Source organism: Prinia subflava, chromosome 3 (assembly GCF_021018805.1).
Source record: "Prinia subflava isolate CZ2003 ecotype Zambia chromosome 3, Cam_Psub_1.2, whole genome shotgun sequence".
Taxonomy (NCBI): domain Eukaryota; kingdom Metazoa; phylum Chordata; class Aves; order Passeriformes; family Cisticolidae; genus Prinia; species Prinia subflava.
In genome coordinates this window covers 94,160,623-94,186,105 of record NC_086249.1, presented here as the reverse complement: position 1 = coordinate 94,186,105, position 25,483 = coordinate 94,160,623, and the positions used below count along the sequence as shown (strand labels likewise).

The window sequence follows — 25,483 nt, the reverse complement described above, 5'->3', positions numbered from 1 at the left end:
GGAGCTGTGGCTCAAAGGTACTGCTGCTGTTCTTATCCCTGAAGGTGATCCCTTTTGGCATAAATTTATCTCTCTTATTGACAAAGTATTTGGAGATGGTGGCCAGAAGCTGCAGCCATGACTCAGTAAGAAGGGGAAAAGTGCTGCTCTGATATTACCTAGAATTGCATTTAACTTAAACCAGCACAGTGCCTTGCTCTTCTGTGACCTTTACCCATCAGGAGTTATTAGCTAATTGAATTCAGAAGGTAACTCCCTAACTGTTTTCAAACTAAATTAACTTGCTTCAAGGGACCAAGTTGTGTTTGTATTTCCACAGAGATAATGAGTTTAGGCTTCAACTGAAACCTTGCCAGATAATGAGGAAAAAATAAATCAATGACCTCACTCTTATCTGGTCTTAACAGGCAGGCTTTCCTTTGCTAAAAGTGACCCTGAAATGGTCTGGATTGATTCACACAAATACTGAACCCTGCATCCTGCTAAGCAGAGCTGTCCTGGGGAACACTTTGCTCCACGAGGAGATCTAATCTGAACATCAGCAAAGCTGCAAGGATTTGAATCACAGCTTTTCTTAGAGTCAAAATGAATGCTTCTGAGAAATTCAAATGAGCAGTAAGATGAAGAGTTAAGGAAGAATTTAGCTTCAATACTTATTAGAAGAAAAATCCACATTCTCATGCTTGTGCCTGGGACTGAACAGTCTTCACAGGCATATACTTCTCTGATTCTCCACAGACATATGCTTCTCTGATGATTTAATTAGCTGATATTGTTAAATAAGGAATGCTTTACAGGTTTTACAGGGAGATTGTTGCCTGCTGATAGCTGGTGTAGCTGTATTGGTGGAGATCCTTCCTTTGGTGCCTTGATTAATGGAAGAAGTACACAGCCTAGAAATGTTCCTCTCCAAAAGTACCTCCTTACTCTCCCTATGGATCTCTCAAATGAAGGCTTAAATCTTCAGGTAATAAATGTGATTAATAATAGTTTTAGAGAATATATGAGATAATCTGTTCAAATACGCAGAGGTAAGAGGCAGGAGATTTTAATTACTTGTAAAGAATCTGTAAAACCTACTCCTAAAGTCCAAAAAAGAAAATGGAAGTTTTATGGTAGCAATAGCAGCAGTAGTAGAAAAGACCCTTCTGGTCTAATGGGAGATGTGATGTTTTAGGGAGAGATGGTTTTGTTTGTCAACTTTGTTGATACAGGTTGTATAGTGCACCAGTTCTTCTATTGTTGAATATCAAGGAATAGGTGCCCCGAGGTAAAGCCCCTTGGAGGTGTTCAAAACCTGGCTGGACACAGCCCTGAGCAGCTCTGAGCACAGGTGAGGACTGGATGATCTGCCTTCCAAACTCAAACAAGCTATGACTTTGTGAATTTAGAATACATTTTTAGTGAGTGGCTGGCATCTTCTTGTGGCAACTGGTGCAGAGAACAGAGCCCAGGTCCCCTGCAGGGGAAGCAGGCTGGAAAGTGTTTCTCTCTCAAGAATCAAACTGGGCTCCTTGCATTGCTTAGCTTTTTGTCCTTTTGCAAAACCAAAGTCCCATACAACTTTCAGGCAACCTACCTCCTGGGAAGTGGTTGTGATTCCAGATTTATCAACCTGTTATCCCTGCAAACTGTGAGAAATTGGCCTTTAGACATAGGTGAGTTCCACTCAGAGCAGTCTTCATTTGTGACTTGGCTTGCACTTACTTCAGTGCTGCATCCAAAAGGATAAATGAATTTATTAGGGAGGTAGTTTGATCTGGGAATAAAGTTAATTCATTGTAAAAACATCATAGGATAAAGCAAAATGGTCAGAACACTCCCATAAAATAAATCAGATATGGAAATAAAATGTCAGGAGCTGAAATCATTCTATGTAATGCATTTCATTTTTCAAGTAGTTGCAGTGGAAATATTTCTTTTAAATGGTCACATTTGGAAAATCTTTGGATTAAGGACATTAAACAAAAATATCCTCTGCCTTATTTAAAATACTTCAATCTTTTTGTATGTTGTTTCTGTGATTATTAATATTAAAAGAATATGAAAAGCTGCTTTAGGTCATTGTCTTCAAGCAATTGCCATAGCTCCTTAGTGACAACTTGAAGAGTTTTATATACTCAGAGTGTTGTAGGGATGAGAATTGAGGGTTGAACTTTAGGAAAATGGTAGCATATTTTCTGCCAAAAAAGTGAAGGTGTGACTCCTTGCACTTGGTGGAGATCCAGTCAGAGACCACACAGAATGTAACATGTATACACATGTATACACATGTATATATACATATATATACAAAAAGCCCCTCCTCCCATATTAACAGTGAAGAAGTTGGCTGATATTTGATTGTAAATGTGATTAAATAGATAATTTTATCAATGAGACAAAACTGATTTGTTCAACTGGATGCATCGTCACATGCAAGGAGAATATTCATCTAATACATGAACCACAACTTTATTATAAAGCTTTCGCCCTACTTTTAAGTTGTTTTGTGGTAACCAAACCCTTCTTTTCCTTTCTTGTCAGCTGTTTCCCTGCCTGTGCAATGCAAACCACTTGACAACCAAGGCTCCATTGATTTTATCAATGGTCCCTATTACCAGCAATTACAGATGGCAATTCCCCAGTCTCAGGACAGTTAAAAATATGTGACAGCTTCATCTTACTTGAGGAGAGTTTCCTTCCTGCATGAAGCTTATGTGGGCTCACAGATCTGCACACTTACACTCCAAGCACAAATACATCTGGTCTCCTTTTCAGGTCCTGAAACTAAAATAGATTAGATTACCCCCAGTGGTAAAACTGTGTGTCAAAACATACGAAGAAGGAAAGTTTGTGTTTGTGTGGTTTGGATATTTTTGTTTGGGTCCTCTGCTGACCTCAAGCTTTCTCCACTCTTGGGATTTTCGTAACCACTTGCTTTCTGTCCCTTGTGTGCAATCTGGTTTCTAAAGAGGTGGGAGTTTGTTCATCAGCCTTTCCCCCACAGGCAGCATTAATGAGCCCTTTCTCTTCCACCCACATCCTATTTTCAGGAAATGTGTAGGAACTTAATGACTGCAAGACTTTGGGCTTGTCTTATTAGATCTAAATTGTCCAGTGGGCTCACAAAAGCTTAGGGAAGAGACACAACAAAAGACAAACAGTCCTGGATGCAGACACAAAGAGCCTTGTTTCCTTAAGAAAGGTTGGCATTTTAGCTTTAACTCAGAGCTGATTAGAAGAACATCTGGAATGAAACAGTGCTTTTCTGCTCAGGTGGTTCTTCAGACCTGCGACTTTCAGGACAGGGCAGTGGCTGAAGGAGCCTGGCTGATCTCTCCCATGCTTGATCAGTGTGGGCAAGTCTGAACATCCCTGTCCCTGCTGCCCCACAGCAGGGCTTCACGGGTTTCTTCCCACATGTGCAATCTTTGCCTTTCCTGGTGCTCCTTGTTTCAATGTCTGCCAGTGTATCCACTCTGAGCTGAAGGTCATAGTAGTGTGACAGTGTGGAAATCTCTTCTACTGATTCAGTCCTTTAACAAATTATTCAGTTTTGCTTTCCTCAGCAGCTTGCTTGCAATGATCCTTCTTTCTCTGTCTTCTCACTCCTAAGGATCAAAAGCCTGGATAGATGAAACCATTCATGAAAGAGCTGGTGTCCAAACAGGTGAGAAAGACTTCCTAAATTTCCACTGGCATCAATCTTCTTCTCTTGGAGGCTTTACACAGGGCCACTCATTATTCTTCCTTGTCCAGCTACTGAGTTTCCAAGTGCAAGTTTTCTGTGCCAGCAGCAACTCACAGCCTGCAGTCACACCCCAGCACTACAAGCACTTTCTGCTTGTCTAGATGGGTTCTGCATGCTCTCTCAGTCACAGCAGTGCCTCATCTCTGGTGCCTGATGAGTCCTTTCCAGGTACCCTCAACACTTAAATACTCACTCATCTCCCTCTTGTTCCTACCCCAGGGCCTTGCCCAGCTGCTGGGGCTGACAGGAGGAAAAGGTCTGGGATACCTCCACTAAGGCAGGCCCAAAGTCAGAGCAGTCTTGTGTCCCAACAGGATTCTCTTTTTATGTAACCATATGTATAAAATAACAGTAGCTTGAAATTTTATCATAGGATATAGAGGATGTGTGTTTTGGAAAGAGCTGTGTTCATGCAGGTTGTTACTGCAGTGCAGGAAGTCTCACACCTTGGGCTCCAGGTTTTTATTATTATTATTTTATTTTCATTATTATTTTATTATTTTGCTTAAAAATAATTGAACTGCAATGAAACAGTCAATCCTGCTTAAAATATTTTTTTCCTCTCTGACTTTTTTTTTTTTTTGGTGGGGAAACTTAAAAAGTATGTTTTAAATTCTAAACAAGGAAGGATGTTTCCTTTCAGAATTACCTGAAGATGTAATTTAAGATCTATTTTGTCCCAAAGCTAAGATTTTGTGGCTGGCAATTCCCACTAGTTCTCTATGCTGAAGCAATCAGTTAGCTTGAAAGCAGCAGGTGGTTACAGAAGCTGTGATACTTTTAGTTGAAAGAAAAGCAGAGATGGACTTACATGCTGTTGAAGTTTAGGTGGTTTACTGTACTATCAAAAACACAACAGCTACCTACAACTTATTGAAGATGGAAAACACCAATTTAAAGTGGAGTTGGTATGCATAATTATATTCAAATTCTGCTTTAATAATGTTGTCCATATTTGCACTACTGTAAATGTGAAAATGAATTTCTGTCTGAAAGAGTGCCAGTGTGAAGCAGTATATAATTTTGTTTTTGTTTGTGCTGTACTCTGCATAATTACTGTAATTATGCATATTAGGCTGTTCTGTAATGGCACCAGAAGGTAGATAATTTTGCCAATGGAGCAGCTTATATACATTTTGTACCATCTACAGAAGTGCTTTGAAGATCACTTAATGCTGCTGATTTGCCCATAATAGGTCAGAAATTATTGCTGCTGCTTCCAGAATGTCTATCTGGAAGAGATGACTTCCATAAAAATCAGGTGCCACTAAAAAATCAGAACATTGTGTCTGTGAAAACAGAGAAAAGAAAAAGGGTAAAAATCTTTTATAAGCTGATAAAGCCTCTATCAGTATGATATGACAGGAAGATGCAGCACAGATTATACTCTAAACAAGAAATTGCAAATAGAGCCACAGAATCATAGAATGGCCTGGGTTGGAACAGACCTACTCAAAGCTATTTATTTATTTTTTGACAGAACAAACTTAGATCAAGATATTTAATAAAGAACTAACATGAAAACTTAATTTTGAAATGATTCTAGGCAGAAGCACATTGATGGTAGAAAAAACAGAAGGGGAGGGAATGCAGATGGGAACAGTGAAGTCAGGCAGGGTGAGGTAGGCATGGAGTGAGATTCTCCCTGAGTAAGCTCAGAGTTTCAAAGGAAAGGTGGCATTTAAGAGATGGTTCCTTCAAATGTTTAGGAAAAATGCGTAGAAGTCATCTTTTTTGCTGTCTGAGGTAGTTGTCAGCAGTGGTATTAGGGTAACTGGAGAGCTCAGCCGTTCTCCGGGAGTCTTGTGTGCACCAGTGGGGCTGCAGTGCTGGGACCAGCTCTCCTGCAGATCTGGCTCTGTCTGGTGCTCAGTTACAGCAGCCAGGCTTTTCTCAGCATGGAAAAACCTGACACAGGAGGTCCTGGGGAGCCAGCCCTGTCCCTCTGTTAGAGGTGGGGGTCTCTGGGGGTGGTCTGCAGCTGGGAGAGCTGGCACATGGATTTGTCCGCTGGTCCCTTGCTCTCTGTGAGCAGCGCCCTGTTGGTAAGAGCTGTTTTTAGTTGTTGTTGCCATCCCTCAGAGTGATGGATGTTGCACAAGGCTTTTTTTTACTGCCAAAAGATTCATGGGTGGGTAGGTAATGACTCATTTGTCAGAAAAGTTTGGGAACGAGTCACTGAAAGCAGAAGTGGAGTGGTTTGGGAAAAAGAGCAGGGCACAGAGTCTATAGCTGTCGTGATTTGCTTTTGTGTTATGCTCTGCATAGTCATCAAATTAGGGCTCTGTTCTGTGGGAAGGATGCATGACTGACCCTGCTGGTCAGATGCATTAAAAGTGTCCTCAGCACTGGTGAAGCAGGAATGCTGCTGCTAGATTAGAGCAGATACTCTGAAAGGACCTTCATGTCTCCCCAGGCTGAATGGATTCACCCCAAAGTAAAAGCCACATGAAAACCGTCAATGTCATCTTCAGCTCTCCTTCAAGAGGCGTAGTTTGGCAGCACTGATTTCAGATACCCAGGCTGTGGGGGATACACTGTTATTTCTCTCATATTGGTCTGGCAATCATAACCTGTGCTTTCCTGAGATGGAACGCTCGTGGCTCCCTTCCTGTTTGGTAAAACTGACCTGCCACGTGCAATTCATTTGAAATGCTGCAGCCCCCCTTGCCATGGATTTGAGCTGGCACATTCACCCTGCACTGTTTTCTTTTTTCACCCAGATCAGGGTAGGTGTGAATACATCCAGCTCTGGAAGGCGCTGGCTTTGGTTGTTTGAGGGGACTCTGCACTCACATGTCATGTGAGATTCTGGGTTTTAACATCATGACAGAAGTCAGAACGTAACAATTTGGCTATGGTGGCTCTGACAAAAGGCCATTTATTCATCTCTGAAATTTGGCTGAATTAATTTCCACTCATAAAAGCAGCCACAGAGAAACATATTTTCCCTGAATGATTTGAAATGATGATTGCTGCTTTATTGACTGATGTGCATTTCAGTCAACCCACTCTTCTTTTGTTGACAACTTTGTAGAATATTTCAGGTAATAAAAAGCTGTTTTCTCTTTGTTGGTCACCATAAATGTATTTGTGTTCTTCAGAAAAAAAATGTTATTGCTGGGTAGTATCTAAAAGAAAAAATGGTTATGGAAGTAGCCTTGTTTATCAGCACATAGTCTCAGGGAAGGCTGCTGTCATAATATAAAACTCAATTCTAACTTTCTCCTTAATAAGGAAGGTGAGAAAATCCAGTCAAATGACAGAAAAAAAGAATTAATCTTAAAACTCAGAATTAAATCAGATGGTGAGATTTAACTGTACACTGGCCAGTTGAGTGAGACCTTCAGTTTGGTATTGGGAAGGAAGCTGTAGTTCTCAGTGACCTGGAGTCACTGACATGGCTGGGGGCAGTTTTGCTCTAATGTGCACAAGGTCTGAAGAAATTTTTCAGCCACAGCCAACCTTATTTCCCCAGGAAGTTTTCTAGTTGAGGTGTCTCTGCACTGATTTTTTTTCTGCTGGCACAGTTTGTAAACTTTAACTACTGCTGTGCTACTAGCACCCTTGTTCTGAGAACATCTTGGACTTGTTTTTTAATCTGTACTTTCATTCCTGAGACAATTTTTATCATTCATATAGAAGGGTAGAGCAAAGTGGAGGCCTTGGAGATGGAAGCATAGTCTCATTCTGTGCTGCACTTCCCTGGGTGATAGAAGTAGCTCCCCTACAAGGTCAAGCAAGCCAAGTGTGCTTGCAGAGTTTGGACAGTTTCACTCTGTGTTTCAGGAGATCTCAAATGAAAGCCTGTCTTGTTTTGATGCATGAGACTTTAGCAGTACTGCTTGCCTAAACTAAATTCTCCAGCATAAAATCAATCAGATATTCAAACTTGTACAGTGGAAAGTCTAAATGTCATTCATTAACTTGCAGGGACATGACAGTCTTCATTGATTTCTTAAAACCAGTGAGTTATTTGCACTCCTTGGAATATCAAAAAGAAGAAGGAAAAAGGGAATGAGGGAAACTTATGTCACCTCATTCTTTTTCTGAATTCTGGATATCAGATTTTGGCCAGTAATTCCTAATGAACATAAGCAAAGAAATACCATTTCATACCACTCATCCTGCCTTTTGTCAAGCTGCTGATACTTGAGTGAGAGAGGAAAATGAGAGAAAGTACACAGTGATACTGCCTTAACACTCTTCCAAATGCTTGGGATTTGTGACTTAGGGTCTCCCTCACTGAAAATCTACCAAAATCTGTGAGCAAGTTTAGTACCCTCAGGCCAAAAGTCTGGACTTGTTGCAGAAAGAACACTAATGGTTGAACTTAATGACCTTAGAGGTGTTTTCCAGTCTAATTGGTTCTATGATTCTAAGCTGAGAGGAGCACTGCAGTGCTGCAGGTGATCCTGGAGACCTCTCTGGCCCACAGCAGGGAAGGTTGCTGCAGTTTTGGGAGGAATGCTGGTGCTGGCCTGGTTGGAGGAGCAATTGGAGCTGCAGGGCAGAGGAGGCAGAGGTTAAATGTCATGAGCCACACTGCAGAGGAGAGGTTGGTCTGGTCACCAAAAGTTCTGTCAAGTTAATGAGGCTTCGTGATTATAGCAAAGTTGTATAAGAACAACTTTGTCCTTCTGTAAGAAGTACAGGACAGACCTGCAAATGCTTTTTAAAAAGGGTTGTGACTTGCAAACTAAATTAGGATTTTTTGGGTACAAGCCCAGTGATGCTCAATAAATAAAGACTTGATAATTGGCAATGCTTAAGTTAATTTACTTCAAGTAAATAATAATATATGAAGTAGGTCATATGCTGAGCAGATCATGGACAAATATAGGTTTTTTAGTTAAATTTGCCAGTATGTTCCCAAAGATGGACATTTTAGTTTGTGAGAGAAAAGCAGTTTGATCTGTTTTTCAATGAGTTACTCAATTTTTTGCTTCCTGCAGCTTTGCTTTGCTTGCAAGCTTTTTTGCTTTTTGCAAGCTTTGCTTGTAGAGGATGATAATCAGCTGAAAATTGGACAAAGTACCATCAATATTTTTATTGTCAGTCTTATGGATTATAGCTCTGCCTTAATGAGGAACGTCAATGTTCCCACAATTTCAATATGTGAGAACAATTAGACTGAAAACCCAATGTGCTCCCAAGTATTACTTGAAGGAAGAAGTTTGGACAATTTTTCAGGAAAAGCACTAGCTCTCCATGTGTTCTTCTTGCTAATGGGATTTCTTTTTGTTCCATGTTGTGTATTTGTATAGCAGTAATCTATTATGAGTTGCTTAATTATTCTTCACCTTACTTCTTTTGCCTTCAGCTACTACATCAGCAGGTTGTGGGTAACATCTAAGTGATTTCAAATGTAAGATCAGTGATTGAATTCTGCTACTAATTTATGGTCATAGTGGTAAAAACTTAAGAAATTACTACTTTTTTGCCTTTGCCTTTAATTATGTTTTCATTTTGCTATCTTTTATTAAAACTCAAGTTAATTTTAGACTGACAGAGATTTCCAGATAGATATGTGTATGTGCTTACATCAAGCACTTACTGAACCAGTCCAATAACTACATAGCTGTATTTTGTTAAAATATTACATATTTCCATAAAATATTTTCAGATCTTAGCTTTAGTGCTGTGAGCCTTCACATGAAGACTTTACTCATATTTTTTGTGTAGAGAGCTGGTGCAGCTGTAGGTAGAGTTCTATCATGGAAAGCTACCAGAGGCTATATTGTCAGTAAATCTCCACAGGAGGAGTGACATGACTGTAGCAATTCTCCACTCCACTTGTTCTATTCCAACAATGTTGGAACAATGTTGTTGCAATGACAACATCTATTAGGAGATTTCTGAAGTAATTTGCCACCAGAATATGCAGCATTATTATTGTTGGGAGTCATTAATAACATATTTGTATTATTTATGTATCAATAAAAATGCATGCATATGTATGTAAACACACATGAAAAAAATTGGAATTGTCATATGCAGTTATACACAAGGGATAATTTTCTGTGTCTATGCAGAGCAATATGAAAAGGATTTCCTCACTTCTGTTTAATGAATGTCCAAGTTACACACTGACTGTTCTTTCAGACAGGGCACATCAGAGATGAGGTTCACATGGGAAGGCGTGTAACTGCTCACACGGAGACATGGGGCATTTTGACCCCTTTGGAGGCATAAATCCTTTTTCATAAGTTTTTAAGCTTTTCTCATTTTTGAAGAGAAATCATTACTATCCCTTCCAAGCTTCTGCCAGATAAAAATCAAAATTCTATTTAGTAACAATAAAAATATGTATGTACAGCAAAGGAATATTTTACTTTCTGGACTTTTTTGTCTTTTGGTGGTTATTCAAGGTTGAAAATAGCAACATGTACTGATGTAAAGGATCTACCAATTCCCTAACAGATTGTGTTGAGAAGAAAACAACAAATCCAACAAAGAGAAAAAGCAGGAAGGGAGTAGGTGCAAAACTTTATAGGCTTATGAGTGAATACAGACACATAATTCATGTTGTGCTCTGTCTTACAAGAATTCATATTAGAGAAGTTCAAGCAATAAGGAAGTACAAGTGCTTTAGAACACTGTAAATGAGCTCCCTCTTTTGAGGCTCTGTTGAAAGGAAATTAGGCCTAATGTAAGAGTACCATATTATCATTAAAATAACTTCATAAAATAATTTCATTTACATAGCAGAGGGCAAACGTTATGGGGAGGGACCTGCAGATTTACCAAGGTCCATGTCACTGTGTACATGGAGGTAACAACTTGAGTTCCTGTTCTCAAAGCAGCACAGATGGTCAGATAAGGGAACAGAGAAAGAAATAAAAAGTCTAGACATTTTTAACAGACACTAGCAGTGCTTTTAATTTTTGATGCTTACTTAACTTTGAAATTTCTAGAACAAATGTATGGGATGGCCTGTCACTAACAGGGCTTTTCTGTCTACTAGATAGAAAAGGATCCTAAAGTTTGTGAACAGCACCAGAACTGGTTTTAAGGAGACCCAGACCCAGGAGAGAGTAGGACCCAGGACAGCAGTAGGCTAAGACTTGTCTGAGCTGTTGTGTGTGTCAGCTGCAGGTTTGGTTCTGCTGAAAGCTTGGATGCTCTCCTGGTGCTGTCCTGTTGTGTCTCTAGATGGAGGAAGAGCAGCTGTCCCGGAAAACCTGCTCCTTCAGCCCCCACTGCAGCCTCTGGGCAAGACTCAAGCACCCTGAGGGAGCACGTACATCTCTTCCTTGAGAATTTGGTGTGAGCTGTTGTCAGGTGGAGGGAGGGCTGGAGTCTTGGCCTGATTGGAGGTGTGAGTTACAAATGTCCCACACAGAGTCAAACGCCCCCTCCAAGGTGTGCATGGAAACCAAAGCAAAATCTTGGCTCTCAGACCATGCCTTCCTCAGGCTGGAAAAGTAGGGCAACATTTTTGACTTTGATAACTTTTTTCTGTGAATAGGATGAGATGAAATGCACTGGAATTATGGACGAGCTGGGGCTGGAGAGAGTCTGTGCCATTGCACGAGGCAGTGCCGGTGCAGCCATCGCTGGCGCCAGCGCAGCTCCGAGCTGGCAAATGCTGACTTCTACAGGGAACTCTGAAGACTGCAGAGAGAACTGAACTTATGCACAACCATAAATATTTAATTCCTATTACTGCATGCTGAGAATTGCAAAACCATCTGCAAAACACTGTAAAACATAGCAGCATAAATATATCAGAAATACAAATACGCTGTAAATATTGGAGGGAAAACAGAAGCATAAAATTAACTCTTGAGGTTATTTATAACTATAGACCTCAGGATTCTCTTGTGCATTGTGGTGATATTTTGTAATTATACCAGCAGGTAAGAATGACCAATTCTCTCCTGGCATAAAATACGTTGTGATTTAATTAAAGCCGAAAGCTAATTTGGGTGGAATTGAGAAAGACTAAATCAATTACAAAGAACACTATTATTAGATTTCAAAGTCTAGCAAAATTAGTCAAGCACTATAGCACCACATTTTCTCCCTTTTAATTTAAGAGAAAAGATTAGTCCATCATTGCCTCCAATGGTTCAAGGAAGGTAATTCACAAAAATTGGGAGGTAACATTTTCAATCAATTAAGATACAATAAAATAATCACTTGAACTTCAATAGCATTTTGGCAAAAATTAGTGCTTTTCATTGAAAACAGAGGTGGTACAGCCAAGACCTGTGCCTTTGGTTTGGAAGTGCTATGCCAAATCCTTCAGAGAGCTGCCATTTGTTTTCCTCATGCTCCCATTTTGCCCTGTAAGCCAGGTTCCCCAGAAGCAATGGTTTTCATGAGTGAGGGGCAATGATATCTTCAGGTGTGACAGGATGTACAACTGGAACTCCAGAGCCTGGCCTACATCAAGGACAACACAAGTCACTCAAACTTATGAGACAGTTATTATCCCTGCTTTCCCAGTGGTTTTGATGAAAATATATTTGGGGTTTTTTTTGAGATTTTGCTTTTCTGTAGCAAAAGTCAGAAACAGTAGCTTGCTTTTCAACTCTTTTTGTTTTCAATCAAATTTCTTACTCAGCCATTTAAAAGAGTTCTTCTCCATTGCCCTTATCCTGACCCTCACAAGCTGTTATCTGGACTTGTGGTTACTTTTCAAAAACACCAGTATGCTAAATCTTTATGAAACATTGATCAAGTAGGTAGTGGAAATGCTAGAGGTGCAATTATTATTCCTGGACATTTTGATGTGCCAGTCTGTCCACACTGCCAGAGGAGAACACTGTGTCTTCTCAATACACATCCTTCTGCTCTTCTCTGCCCACTCAATGGCTTGCATACAGACAGCTAATGAATGCTTAGCTGAAATAAGGACATTATTGACTTTTCTAGGTGAGGAAAACTCCCCAGGGAATAGTTTAATAGGCTGGAATTGCTTACATAACTTGTACCAATGTAGCTTCAAAGAAGCCCTATGTATGGCCAGGGAGCTGAGGTCTGGAAGGCTGAGAGGGGCAGGATCAAATCTTTGCTCATCTGTGGTTTAGGGGCTGATGTTTCTTCCTATTCATAAGAGGGATGGGGAAATGACCAGAAATTGTGACAGAACAATGCAACTGGAGCCATAGGCTGTATCTTCTTGAGTCATGGCCATAGGCTACTCTAGAACATGTCTGTTTAGTGGAATAGCTTTACAGCCCAGCCCTCCCAGGATACCAGCAGGCACATGCAAGACCTTGAAGTGGTTCAAAAGGTTTTCAGTGCAGAAGCTGTGACTGCTTAGTTTGCTGTCAGACAGAAAGGTGTTTGTTGCAGAATGTGGTGTGGTGATTTCTACCTCACTGTCAGTGCTATCTCAAAACATCTGAGCTGAAATAATCCAAGCTACTGCACTTTGTACTTCACTGAACTAAGGAGATGTGAAAAACCATTCACTACATCTCAACCTCTAGATGAGCAGTAGGTTCATTTCTCACTGTTGTTTAATACAGTTGGAGTCTTTATAAGCTTCCAACAGCAAAAAGTTACACTTGGCATTGTTATTTATACCAGGTATATCATAAAACAAATGAAGTTAGCTTAAAGTGATTTTCCAATAGAAATATATCCATGCTGGCAAGTCTAAAAATGTCCTATGATCTCATTTCTCCTCTCCCTTGTTTCCTCCCTCTCTCCCCTCCTTGCTCCCTTCTTCCCCATATATACACAGAAGATGATTGTACTGGCAAACATTCCAAGAGCAGACCTTGCCTGAGCTGAGGTGACAATAAAACCTCACTGCAGGGGATGAAAACTCCAGTAGGTATTCCCACAAGGCAGCTTAACTCAAGTGTCTGTATGCTTTCATTTTTTGCAATAAATCTGTGTCAGTGTGACTGAACACTTAAATTCTGAATGTTCTTGCTTCTGATGAGCAGACTTACCTACCAGCACTATTCACCAGTTTTGCTATTCAAGAGTTTATTTCTCTTATAGAAAGAAACAAAAAAAAAATCTTCCAAAGTTTTTGAAGTGCTGTGTAATGATTGGTTATATGAATTCATAAGTTAATAAAAAAAAAGGTGCATAGAACTTGATAGATCTTCATTGGCCATTTAATAGTCCAAGCTCAAGAGGATTCTCAGTATCTTTTATCAGCAAAAACCCCCTTTTCAGTACACAGAAAAACTGCTTTGCAACACTCAAGCACAAAACCAGCCACAATAAAGTAAAATCTCACAATGCTTTAGAAATGAATTTTAGAAAAGAAGTGGCAATAATAAATGTTCTCACAAAACCCAGAAATCTTTCTTATAACTTTATGTATCTTGCTGAGAATTTACTTTTTCTAGGCTTGCATGAAATCAGCTAATGGTATCAAGGCTCAGATTTCACTTCAGAAATGGATTATATTAATTTATAAAAAATTTGCTGTGAACTGTCTTAATCTAAACTGAGAGAAAACGCTCTTAATTGAAATATCACTTTCTGTGATGGTGCAATAATGCAATATTGGCTATGAAATTGATTTAATTTAATTGATGCAACCAGTCCTTTGTGGCCCTCATTATAGGAGACAGCAATACACATTTCCTTCACATAAGAGCCTCTACCTTCCATTACCCAAGACTCATTTGCTGCATTTATTTGGCAAGAGGAGCAGGTTTCTCAGTTCAGCTCCTGCTCTCCAGCCACTAATCCTTCTGGATTTGTCTGCAACTTCTGTTGAAAACACAATCCCAGTACCCAGGCCAAAGGAGCAGGTTCAGCTCAGAACACAGCTTGGTCCTTGCAGCATCCAGCTCCAGATGGCGTTCCCACATCTGGGATGCAGCTTTGGTGGGATGGAGGCAGCACTCCTGTGTTGTCATCCCTGCTCCTACCTGGCCTAGGCCACTGCAGGGCCTTGGTATGAGGGACCTCTGCCAGCATGTCCCATCACAAGTGGGTGTATGAACACATAATGAAACCCGAGCTGGTATTTAGTTTCTTTTCTTTGCTATAAAAAGCCTGCAGTGTGCAGAATACTTCTAAAGTCCTAAGATTCCTGTTAAATATTAATTTGCCAGCAGATTCTAGATCTACACTCCAGGTAAGAACTTGTACATCTGGCATTACAGTTTAAACTCATGCTGGTTTCAAGTCACTCAGATGGTGGATTTTCCTCTGTCTTCAGTTTACTTTATCACATGAAAAACAGTGAAATTCTGGCCAGTGCTAAAGACCAGACATATTTTAGTGTGATGCTAAAAGTCCCCCCAGGTTCTCCAAGGTTACCTCTTGGGAGAGTCCTTGTTGCTGGTGATGACAAGGTTACATTACACAGTTAGTCTTAAAAATTAGGGGAATATATCCACTGTCTGCTCAGAGCTGGCCTTGCCTCAGGCCCTGCCAGGGTAAGAGCTATGGAAGGTTCTTTTGGACTGAAATCATTGATAACAAAATTTATAATGTTGAAAATGATCTATTGAGATTTTTTAATGGTTGGTCCATTTGTTAGTGCTGAGAGTTGCTCAGGCTGGGGCTGGTTCATGGTCTCCCTGCCAGGACGCTGCTCTGTGACGGTGCTGGTCTAGTTGTTGTCTGTGCATACAGCTCTGGACATGGTATCTACTGCACTCTTGGTTTTTATTCACCCTGAAGGATGTGGGGGAGCACCTTTTGTTCACAGCCTCCTCTCCCTGGGAATGTGTCTGGGTTTCAGGTCCTTACAAGCTGGGACGTACCTGAGCTGCACCTAGGATGTACCTAGAGCTGAGGAAGAGGATCGTGTTCCTGGTTTGCTGAAGAGATATCCCTCCTTAGATCTTCCAGTCTTCATGTCTTGACCCTTTTGCTTCTTTGGACTCTTATCCTGCTGGTAGCAACACTTCTAAAAGCCTGAGATGATCTTGTTTTTCTGTACGCTATCCTTGTGGGTCCCTTCCAACTCAGAAAATGCTGTGTTTCTGTATCATTGTTTGGTTTGTCGTCCTACAGTTCCTGTGCCAACATCCTGCCAGCCCATTATAACTTGCAAAACTTTCAGGTGAAAGTCCACAGTGAAATATCAAAGTAGCTTATGTTAAGTTTCTTCCCTGAAAAGCATTTCCTCCCCTTGTTTTGAAATATTGTACTTTGAATGCTTTTCAGGGAGGAAACTTAACATGAGCTGCTTAATGGCCATGCAGCCCCTAAGTGTTTCCAGGACTGAATGGTTTCAGGATTGCTCTTTTTCCAGGAGAGGATCCAGCACTCAGATCCTCATTTGAGGGTTGATATCTAAAATAGGAACACTGGCATCTCTCAGTTTGCTGATATTAGTGTTTTCAGGGAGTTTCCTGGCAGCATCCAGTCTTTACCCGGATATGTGGAGCAACATGTGGATATTTATTTGAGGCACTCTCTTTTGGTGCTTTATTCTGTCACTGCCTGTTATTGCTGTTGTTTCTCTGACATTTTTCTCCCCTTTTTCTTATCCCTGCCTGTTTCTCTTCTGTTTTTAATCTGCTTCTCTTTAAATTTCCCCTTCTCAAAGGGTTTCCCTGGCCACTCACACCCTTTTCTCCCAGTGTTCAACCCCCAGATGGCTGGTGCTGACACTACAGTGTTATAACTAAACCTGGTTGTGTTAAAACCAAATAAGCAAAATTAAATGCACATTAGCTCACCATTTCAGGATGCCTCTGGACTACAGTTAACAGCTCCAAATCCATTAGTGCTCAGCCAGCAGTAAAACACTCTTCATCATATCCCTGAGAGTTGGAAATGCATATTAAAAACCATGTGGTTAGGGCTGCTGATGATCCAAATGCCTCCTCCAAGCCTTGTAAATATGTAAAGTTGTCACGTATTTCATGCTCGTAATTTGTCGTGGACGTGAACTACCAGTTTTTGCTTATGTAACTTTATTTCAAAGTCACGAAAGAGAATGGGAAGAATGGGAAAAAACACTGAGTGAAGGATGATTTGTGCTAACCCTGGTGACATTTGTCAGCTATTAGGCTGCTTGCTTTTACCAGCTGCACTGCTGTAGCTGAACACCTCAGGGCTGTGGCAGCTGTTGTGTGGTGTCTGCTGTGTTTTGGGGTGCCCTGAGGACCCAGCTGAGCAATTTCAGCACTTGCAAAGGATCTGCCATCGCTTGAGGTGGAACGTGCAGAGCACACACAGAAACCAGGAGGCAAATGGTGAAGTAGGCTCACCTGGGAGTTGCACTTGACCTAACGTTTCATCCAGTTCTGTATAATGAACTCAAGAGAGTGGTGCTTGATAGAAATTATTAGGGACTGGGAATTAAAACTGATATTGCTGGGCAGCAAATACAGTTGCAACAGAGAGGATTAGAGGAACAGGCACAGTGCAGGACTGAAATATTCATCTAATTATTTCCAATTCCAGTTATGCCCAATGCATGAACTGAATGTTCAGCAGCACCTGGTGTGTCTGCTACCCACTGAGCTCCCAGCAGCAATATTTTTCACTCATTTGAGAGATTATTTTTAAAGGAGATGATAAACTCTGTGGTGAAGCTGCCTTTTCTGTAACTCCAGGGACAGAAGAAAAACCCCAAAGTGTCAAACACTTCCCATGATGTCTGTGGCTGGTGAAACACTACCATTTCCAACTGAAAATTAAAAACCACAAAACCAAAGCTGAAAAAATTGTGAATAGGTACTAATCAAAATCCAGTGACAGCAAAATAATAATATTCTTGATAAATATTCAATTGAAAAAGAGTAAGAAAATATTGCATCTTCCTGGAAGCTGTACTGGTGCAAAAATGGTAATCAAGTCTTCGGTGTTTTGCGTTTCTGTTGGAGTTTTATGCAGTTCAACTTTAAAAATCCATATGCACATGAACTAGTTTTGAGTGTTCTATGTTTTGCACTAGAGGTTTTTTGCAAATGTGTTTTGAATACACTTGTACTTTGTGGGATATTTTCCAAAGGTGATGTAGAGGACCCAGTATAAAAAGAATATTTTATTGTATGAGTAATTAAAAAAGTGATGGACTGAGCATTATGTAAATGTTGATTTTAGAGATTTGCATGTGATTAGCAAGGTTTAAATGTCCTGCAGAAGAGCACTGTTTCATTCAATAATAACTTTTAAAATTAATTTGTGTGGGTTTTTTATTTTTTTTTTTTAAATTCAGGAAAGACAGATTCAGTATTAACTAACAAAAACATAATTGCTATAGGTATGATTTATCCTTGCAAAAAGGATAATGGATAAGGGAATGGATGTTTTGATCCCTGCAGAACAGAGTAGATGTATGTGTTTCACATTATCCACCTACTGTGTCACCCCAACTTTCATGTGTTGTGTGCTTTGCTGGAGCACCACTTCATTCCCAGGAAATGATAAATCACAAAATCACACAGAATGGGTGAAAGGGATCATCTGGTCCAACCTCCCTACTCCCCTGAAGCACATCACTCAGGAGCGTGTCGAGACAATGTGAGTATCTCCAGAGAAGGAGACTCCACAGCCTCTCTGGGCAGCCTGTTCTGTGCTCAGAATGAACAGGAAGCTTCACTTTCTGGACCTCTGGAGTCTTGACAGCTTTTGTGATTGCAGAAGTGAAAGTAGTTGTTACAGTTGGTTTCCCTTTATGTGTTTTTTAATCTTTTTGGTACCCCCAAGGCAGCCTGTGTGCTGAATGCAATATGGATACAAACTTTTTGCTGTTCAAGGCAACATTAGGTTGAAAGATGGGTCCTGTAAAGGCAGTGTCAGACCCCAGGGCTGGCACTGTGTTTGCCCTCTCTGCTGGAAGTGCTGTGCCCTTCAGCAGGGGCTGGAGCTGCACCGTGTGTGTCACACCCAGGGCGGCATCTCCCAGTTGCCCAGGTGGGCAGAGATTGCTTAACCTGACTGATAAAGATCATGGGAGGTGGATGCTGAACAGCTGAGGAGAGTTGAATGTGCCCAAGGGATTTGCTTTGTTTTGTTTTCTGTTTTACTCAGTGCAAAGGAAAGTATTTCCCAGTAGAAGCCCATGGGAACAACTTTGGTCTCAACTGGGTTTGCTGTTTGAGACCAGATGAACAAAGAAATGTTTCTGCAAGAGTAGCCCCTTGCTCGTGGAAACAGTCTCTACACTGAGCCAGTTTGTACCTCAGAGAACTGGATGGGGGGGATGTCTACAGGCAGGGACTGCCTAATGGTTTTGTACACTCAGTCATGCCTCTGGTCCCCAGTGTGCTGTGGGTGGCACAACCCATTTGTCCATTTTTAATGTTGAAATTCTGTTTTAAAAGAGAACAGGTTGAAATCTCATGCCTCTCTATGCCAGTGAAAACACTCTGAGTAAGTTCAAATAGCCCAGTATTTATTCTCCCCTCATGCTCCAAGGTTTAAAAGGAAATGATAAACCTTTTTCCCCTGAATTGTATATTGCAGAATCATTTCCAAATTCTGTAGCTGAGATGTAAATTGATGGATGTGATAGAATTACTGAGTTGACTAACAAGAGCACATTAAGTAGTCGTAATGAAACTTGGATTAATTGCTTGGGTATACTTGGTTTTTTTAAAGTTTTTAACTTATGATCCTGCCCACGCATAATCTGCGAGCTTCACTGATCTTATTCTCCCTTGTCTCTGTGGAGAACTTCTGTCCCTGCCCCTTGAAATAAGTGCTCAGTCATACATTCAATTGGACCCGTTCTGTGGAGGCTGCTGCTCAGAGAGTGAGCAAAGAGAATGGGAGAAAACAACCTGCACACCAGCAGTGTGTTGAAGAAAGAAACAGCAATTCCCATAAATTACATGTATTTGAGGAATATGTCTGTTCTGGGAAATAAAGGTAAGCAAGTTGAAGATAGTTCCATGCTGTGTTATTTCAGCCCATATTCAGTACATTTTAACAGCTCATTTTGAGGGCCCATTTCCTATGTGATTCAGGTTCAACACATTTCTCCAAATGCCTGGCAAACTGCAAGTTGTATGGAAACACTGAGCTGCTGGAGTCTGAGGCTGGGCCCAGAGACAGACACAAGTGGTTGTCAACATACAGAAATGCAGATTTACTGTGTGTAATATTTTTTGCAATGGTTCGAAATTCTGTGATATAGAAATCAATAGTGTTAATAATTCTAATTTTAAAGAATTTAAAATTATTAAAAAAAATAATTCTAGAAAAAACATAAAGATTACTGATTTTAATGTGTTGTTGTAGGAGAAGCTGGAGGCTTTGATTCTACTATTTTTTCCCCACATCTTTTAGAGAACAGGCTGCTGCTTTGCACACACATATAGCATACTAATAAGATATTATTTTCCACCCCTCAGATCTCTTTTGAATTCAAATATATCTATTAGCACCTTTACAACTCAGCTTATGCATATCCCAAGCCTATGTGATTAACTATTTCTACTGTACCATTTGGTGGGTGGCATTGCAAATTACAGAATAACACAGGGAAGCAGAGTTTTCTGCTGTGGGTCTTAACACTCTGTATGGAAAATGCAGAGGGAAAAAAAAAAGGAAGATTTAAAGTCATTTGGATCTGCATTATTTAAGCTGGCAGGGATCCAGGGCTTGTAATTTTAAGGCTGTGTATGGGTCAGGATGGTGACTGGTGAAGGGAAGCCTTGATAAGGGTTTTGAAGGCTGTTTCAGGAGTAGAGGTCAGTAGCTGTACAAGTCTGGTGCAGGAAATGTGTGTGGCTGAGAGCTGTTCCCCAAGGGAAGGAGCAGAGTGAGAGCTGGCTCAGGACAGTCAGCAGGGTAGGAATTACATTTTCTGACTCTGGGCTGAGATATTTGCTGTTCCTGCCATAGCAAGATGATGGTGAAGATAGAGACTGCATGGGGAACTGAGGGAGGAAGAACAAGGGAAAACAAGGGGAAAAAAGAGCATGTTTTGATGTGCCTGTGAAATGTCACAGTGGTGAGGCACACCTGCCTGCATATCCCAGTGCCACCTTTGGGAGCACCCACTTGTCTGGTTTTGAGGGCTCTTCATGCAGGTGAAGAAGGCAGTGAGCTCACTCTGCTGCTCCTGCTAATCAGTTTCTCTGCTTTGTGGGAGCCTGAGGCTGTCCTCATCTGGCTTCTGAGAGCAGCTTCAATACCTCAACAGTCTTGCCATGTTTTACATTCCCAGGCAACTTTGAAGGCTGCACTCCATTCTCAGGAGGGCATCAAGGGTCTTTCTGCTGAAGACAGTAAAGACAGGTCAGAGTCAGGTCTGCAGGCTGCACCAATCTAGGGCTTTGTTTTGTTTTGTTTTTCATATTATATACAATTTTTTCTACCAGACAAAAATTAGATGTTGGCTTTTCTGAAAAGTGCACTTGGTGATACGATCCAGCCCTGGCAGTAGATTTGGGGTATGACAATATTGACTATCATCTGCTGCACTGCTCTCTGAGTCCTGGTGACTCTCCAGCTCGTGTTAAAACTAGCTTAAAACTGAGCTCTCTTCATGCTTTCCTGCTCAGAAACTTTGGCATTGTGATTGGAGAGGAGAGGATTCATCTGTCAGGTGGTGCTGCCTGTTAGGTTTGAGGTATGGGCCTTCACCACTTATTGCAAGGGCATGAAATGAAACTGGATTGTTTCCTTACCTCTCCTTGAATTTAGCACCAATTCTACCCTGTCTTCTGGAGTGATGCTCTGCTTCTCATTTCTGAGGGCTGGTTTGGACAAGCATCTTCTTTGCTTTTCATGTATTGCTTTTCGTTACAGTTCTGATAGGGCAGGGACTATGTGCTCTTCTATGCTTACTTCCAAAGGACTCTCCAGAGACTTCAAAGCAGTGTTCACTGTGGTTTCATAACTACCTGCATGGAACAGATATTGGGAATAATTTCAATCCTGTCCTCAAGTTTTGGGACCTTTTTTGAAGATATTACTCTTAATTTCTTTTTTGTCCTTAAAATCCTTGCTGTTAATGAAGTTGCTTGCTAGGGACCTTTTGTAGAGTAGTCTTGTCTTTTGTTCTGTAACCTGCTGGCTGGCTGTCATCATGAGCCATAGCCACAGAAAAATGTCTGCTTTGCCTTTACAGTAGTGATGCTTAATGGATTTGACAATCAAGTGGTGTTGCAACATGAACAACTCCTAACAGCCAACAAGTTAGTTAAGTGAGAGGCTAATTGTTATTCTAAACTTTATGAGCTGAGTTTAACTTGGATGCTCTTTAGTCACCTTCTGGTACAAGACTCTGAAGCCAGTGTCAACATTTTAAAGTAAATCCAGTTCGTGACTTGTCACATTGTAAGAATGGCCCCATTATGCTCAACCAAAGGCCCATCAAGCTCAGCATCCTGTTTCTGACAGTAGCTGATAATTAAGGAAAGGGTGTAACTTCAGGGAAAATATTGAGTGGTATTTCCCCAATATGTTCTCCCACCCCTCAGCAGCTCATGGCTTAAAGACTTTCTGATCTCTGTGTTTAGTAAGTCTTTGTGGCCTTCTCTTTTGTTGATTTGTCAGATCCTACTTTTGCTTTCAGCATCTGCAGCACTTTTGGCAATGAGTTTAGCAATTTAATGATTCACTCTGTCAGAAAGTCCTGCTTTTGTTTGCTTTAAAGCCCTGACTGAAGATTGAGGATTTCATGTGGTGCACTCCTATTTCTTGTATTTGAGAAACAAAAATTTTTCTTCATCTCTTTTATGCCACCCATGATTTTATAGAGTTCTAATGAGAACCTAAACTGAATGACTTTTAGTATGATTTAAGGCTCTGTATTATGTCTTATGCTTTCTGGCTGTTTGTATTCCATTTGCTTTTGCTTTATGTTTATTTCATCTTTATTTCACAAATTTAATCATTTTGAGAAGATTATTTTGTCTAATTAAGGTAGAATTAATCCAGGGGCAGTGATAATTTGAGAGCCAGGATTTGAAGGTAGTTTATTTAATCTATGTGTCATCAAATCCTTTGGATTCAATTTGCCCAGCTTTCATACTGATGGATGCTGTATTAAATTATTTAAATAGATGAATTAAATTTGGAGCAAACAGAGGCTAATGCATTTCACCCTCAAATAACATGCCTGTGTAGCCAGGGAGCTTTTCTAGGAGAACTGAGGAGACAGTCGTGCATTGTGAGCACTGTATGCAAAACAGGGGGTAAGGGCCACACGAAAACCCCTTTGATTTATCCTCTAGAACTAATTTGTCGATTCCTTGTGGTCAGATTAGCAGAATAGAGCCAAGAAAGAAACCTCACAGAGATTTACCGTGTGAGCTGAAATAATAAGCAGCTGTTGCTCCGAGAAAGCTCAGAGCAGACTTGCAGAAATGTAATTAGCAGCGTGCTGGCTGAGCTGCTTGCATGCCTAGAGCCTGCATAATGCCCTTCTGGGGAGCAGTGGTAATTTTTGGTCTCTCTTTTGGAGAGAGCTTCTTTCTCTCTAAGAGTCAGGATGACTGGAAAGGGATAAAAGAGATGGAAAAGAGCAGAATATACTCTGCAGTGCTCAGGGACACTAGATGGGGATGTTTGCTCACTTTGTGGCTCTTGGTATCCCTCACAGCTTTGGTGGTGATGTTACTGAGGTACAAGGAGGGCTGGTGACATCGGGGGGAAGGGACTGATCAGAGGGGATTTCGTGGGACTTGTGGGCAATCTACACCTTTGTTGCCATTTCTCACTCCACGGTTTCCATCTCAAACACAGCTGGTCTGAACAGCTCAGGGCACACTGAGGGCTCTTCTGGCTGTGAAACACAGCTCAGCATCATGTGGGACAGGATGATCATGGTTCTTCCCCTGCACTGCGAGGAAGAAGGGAAAAATATTCCCTGTGGGAGAGGGACAACCAAAACCATGGCAGTGTTACCTTTGTGGGCCTGAAGCATTGCTGCTGTAGGCATCATTGTGTGCTTTGAGGGCAAGAAAGGAAGATGAAGCTACTTTTTGTATTCCTTTACACGTGTTTGGCTTGCCAAACTGATGCTATTTAAAGCAGGAGACTCCTTCCCTGACTCAGAAGTCTTGGCTGCGTGTGATGTGTGACCCAGGGTGAAGATGGGCTGCTGAGACAAGTGTCTCACAAGGACATGACTGCTGCCTTTGCAGAGCCCTGGGCAGAGAGGAGCACAGCACAAGCACAGGGATTCACATGGCACTGGGACTTGGGACAGATGTCAGAGGTGTCTATGGAATGCAAGACACAGCTGATGTGTTCTGGCTCTGTGGGATGCTGGTGGCAGTGGCAGTAAATGCTGCTGCATATATTCTGTGCATGGTCAGGCTGAAAAAAGGGCTCTAAAGAAAATAAGAAAGCCTTGAATTCTCTTGTTAGGCTGGTGAGTAGAAAATGAGGAAAAAAGTGTGTTGTTGACAGTCTTCAAAAATCCATAAAGGATAGACCATATCTCTTACTAACAATTGTGGGACAGATGTAATAAAAACAACTTGCTTTGATCAAATATCTATGTTTAGTGTATTAGGAAGCTGTTTTTTAAAATTTTGTTTTTGATTTTGTTTTGTTTTGTTTGTTTGTTTGTGCCCATATACACTCGGGGGCGGAGGCTCTGGGTAACAACCACTTGTCAATATCTGCTGATATCAGAATTTGTTTCAGCCTTGAAAATACTACTGAGTGGTCAGTGAAGCCAAAGGACAGAGAAGAAACAGCTGAGTCATAGATAGGTCCTTGTATTTGCTCTAATGAATTTAACCACTCTGACATTAAACACTCCCTGTGTCCTCTTGCACCATCTCTGATTGCTGTTATTCCCACCCAGCAAGGAAGCTGTTAAGTCATAGATTCTAGATGATAGTTAAGGTCTCTTCCAATCCAAACCATTCTCGGGTTCTGCTTCCTGAAGTTCCTTTGAGGTAAAGAAAACTGAGATCTTCTCCAAGTCCCCTTTTGTATTCTAGACATTTTAGAAAGTTTAGGCTTTGGTGTAGTAAAAGGTATAGTTGATTTTCAGAAGCAACAAATATCCTTTTTTCCCCTACATAGGTTCATAACGTTATTGTACTTCTCTTAAGGCTTGCCTATTGCAGGTTTTGTATACAGCCTAGCATTCAGCATACAAACACCTTCTGTGTAAAACTAACAACCAATAGAAATGTTTGGCTGAGCTAGTGAAGGTTTTTACATTTCCCTTTTCTCAGGATCAGAAGGCTGCCTGAGCTAGATTATTTTCTTGGTTTAGTTTGCAACTCTTGTTTTTTTCTCCTTTGCTTTGACAGTATATGTTTAGATGAAAAAAAGGGGTGGAGGAGCTCTGTGAGTGACTCCTTTGATGAAACATTAATTGGTATCTACAAATGCAGAGGTAACAAACTGCTATTTTTGAAATAGGAGCTCTACCCTTTTTGTGTAAGGGCTTGCATTTCTGAAAGGGGTGGATTTCTTAAGCTTATTGCTTTGGATTTTTTTTTGAAGTGGAAAGAGAGTTTTCAACAAACTCCAGTCTCCAATCCCTGACTTTGGGCTTGCCTACATTTGGAAATGTACCAAAATAACTATTCCAGAATAAGATCCCAGGAGGATATTTTAGAACTAGATTAAATTAAATTGGAAATAAGAACTCTTATTTTGGAATAAGAGTGTCCACTTTGGGATTTATATTGAAATAAACCATCTCAGAATAATTGTAGCTATTTTGGTATATTTCCAAGAGCAGACAAGAGCTGAGCAATGTTCTTTAATAATTATATTAAAATCTCATGGATGTGATGGATAATGGGGAAAAATGTCAATACTGAGCTAGAACAATTTGGAGGAAGTGTGTCTGATGGTGTCATACACTTGTTCAGTGGGTTTTTTTGAGTTTTATCAAAAGATCTCACCCTTCAGCCTATGTATACAATTTGTTAT

At 40.7% G+C, this 25,483-nt stretch overlaps 1 protein-coding gene and 1 long non-coding RNA gene across 8 annotated transcripts in view; one reads left to right on the top strand and one right to left on the bottom strand.

The window, feature by feature from the left end:
• PTCHD1 (patched domain containing 1) overlaps positions 1–25,483 on the bottom strand; it is a 115,024-nt gene that overhangs the window by 12,135 nt on the left and 77,406 nt on the right. For 5 of the 7 annotated variants that reach the window (XM_063392944.1, XM_063392949.1, XM_063392948.1 and 2 more), the window contains 2 exons: positions 21,262–21,477; positions 16,354–16,437 (listed from right to left, as the gene is read on the bottom strand). The exons of 1 other annotated variant lie outside the window; for it this stretch is intronic. The gene's annotated coding sequence lies outside the window, so the exon portion shown is untranslated. The remainder of the gene's footprint in view (positions 1–16,353; positions 16,438–21,261; positions 21,478–25,483) is intronic. One more of the 7 variants, XM_063392946.1, reaches the window with a different exon arrangement.
• Positions 1–25,483, top strand: part of LOC134548305 (uncharacterized) — a 37,468-nt gene that overhangs the window by 1,485 nt on the left and 10,500 nt on the right. The gene's annotated exons all lie outside the window — the stretch shown is intronic.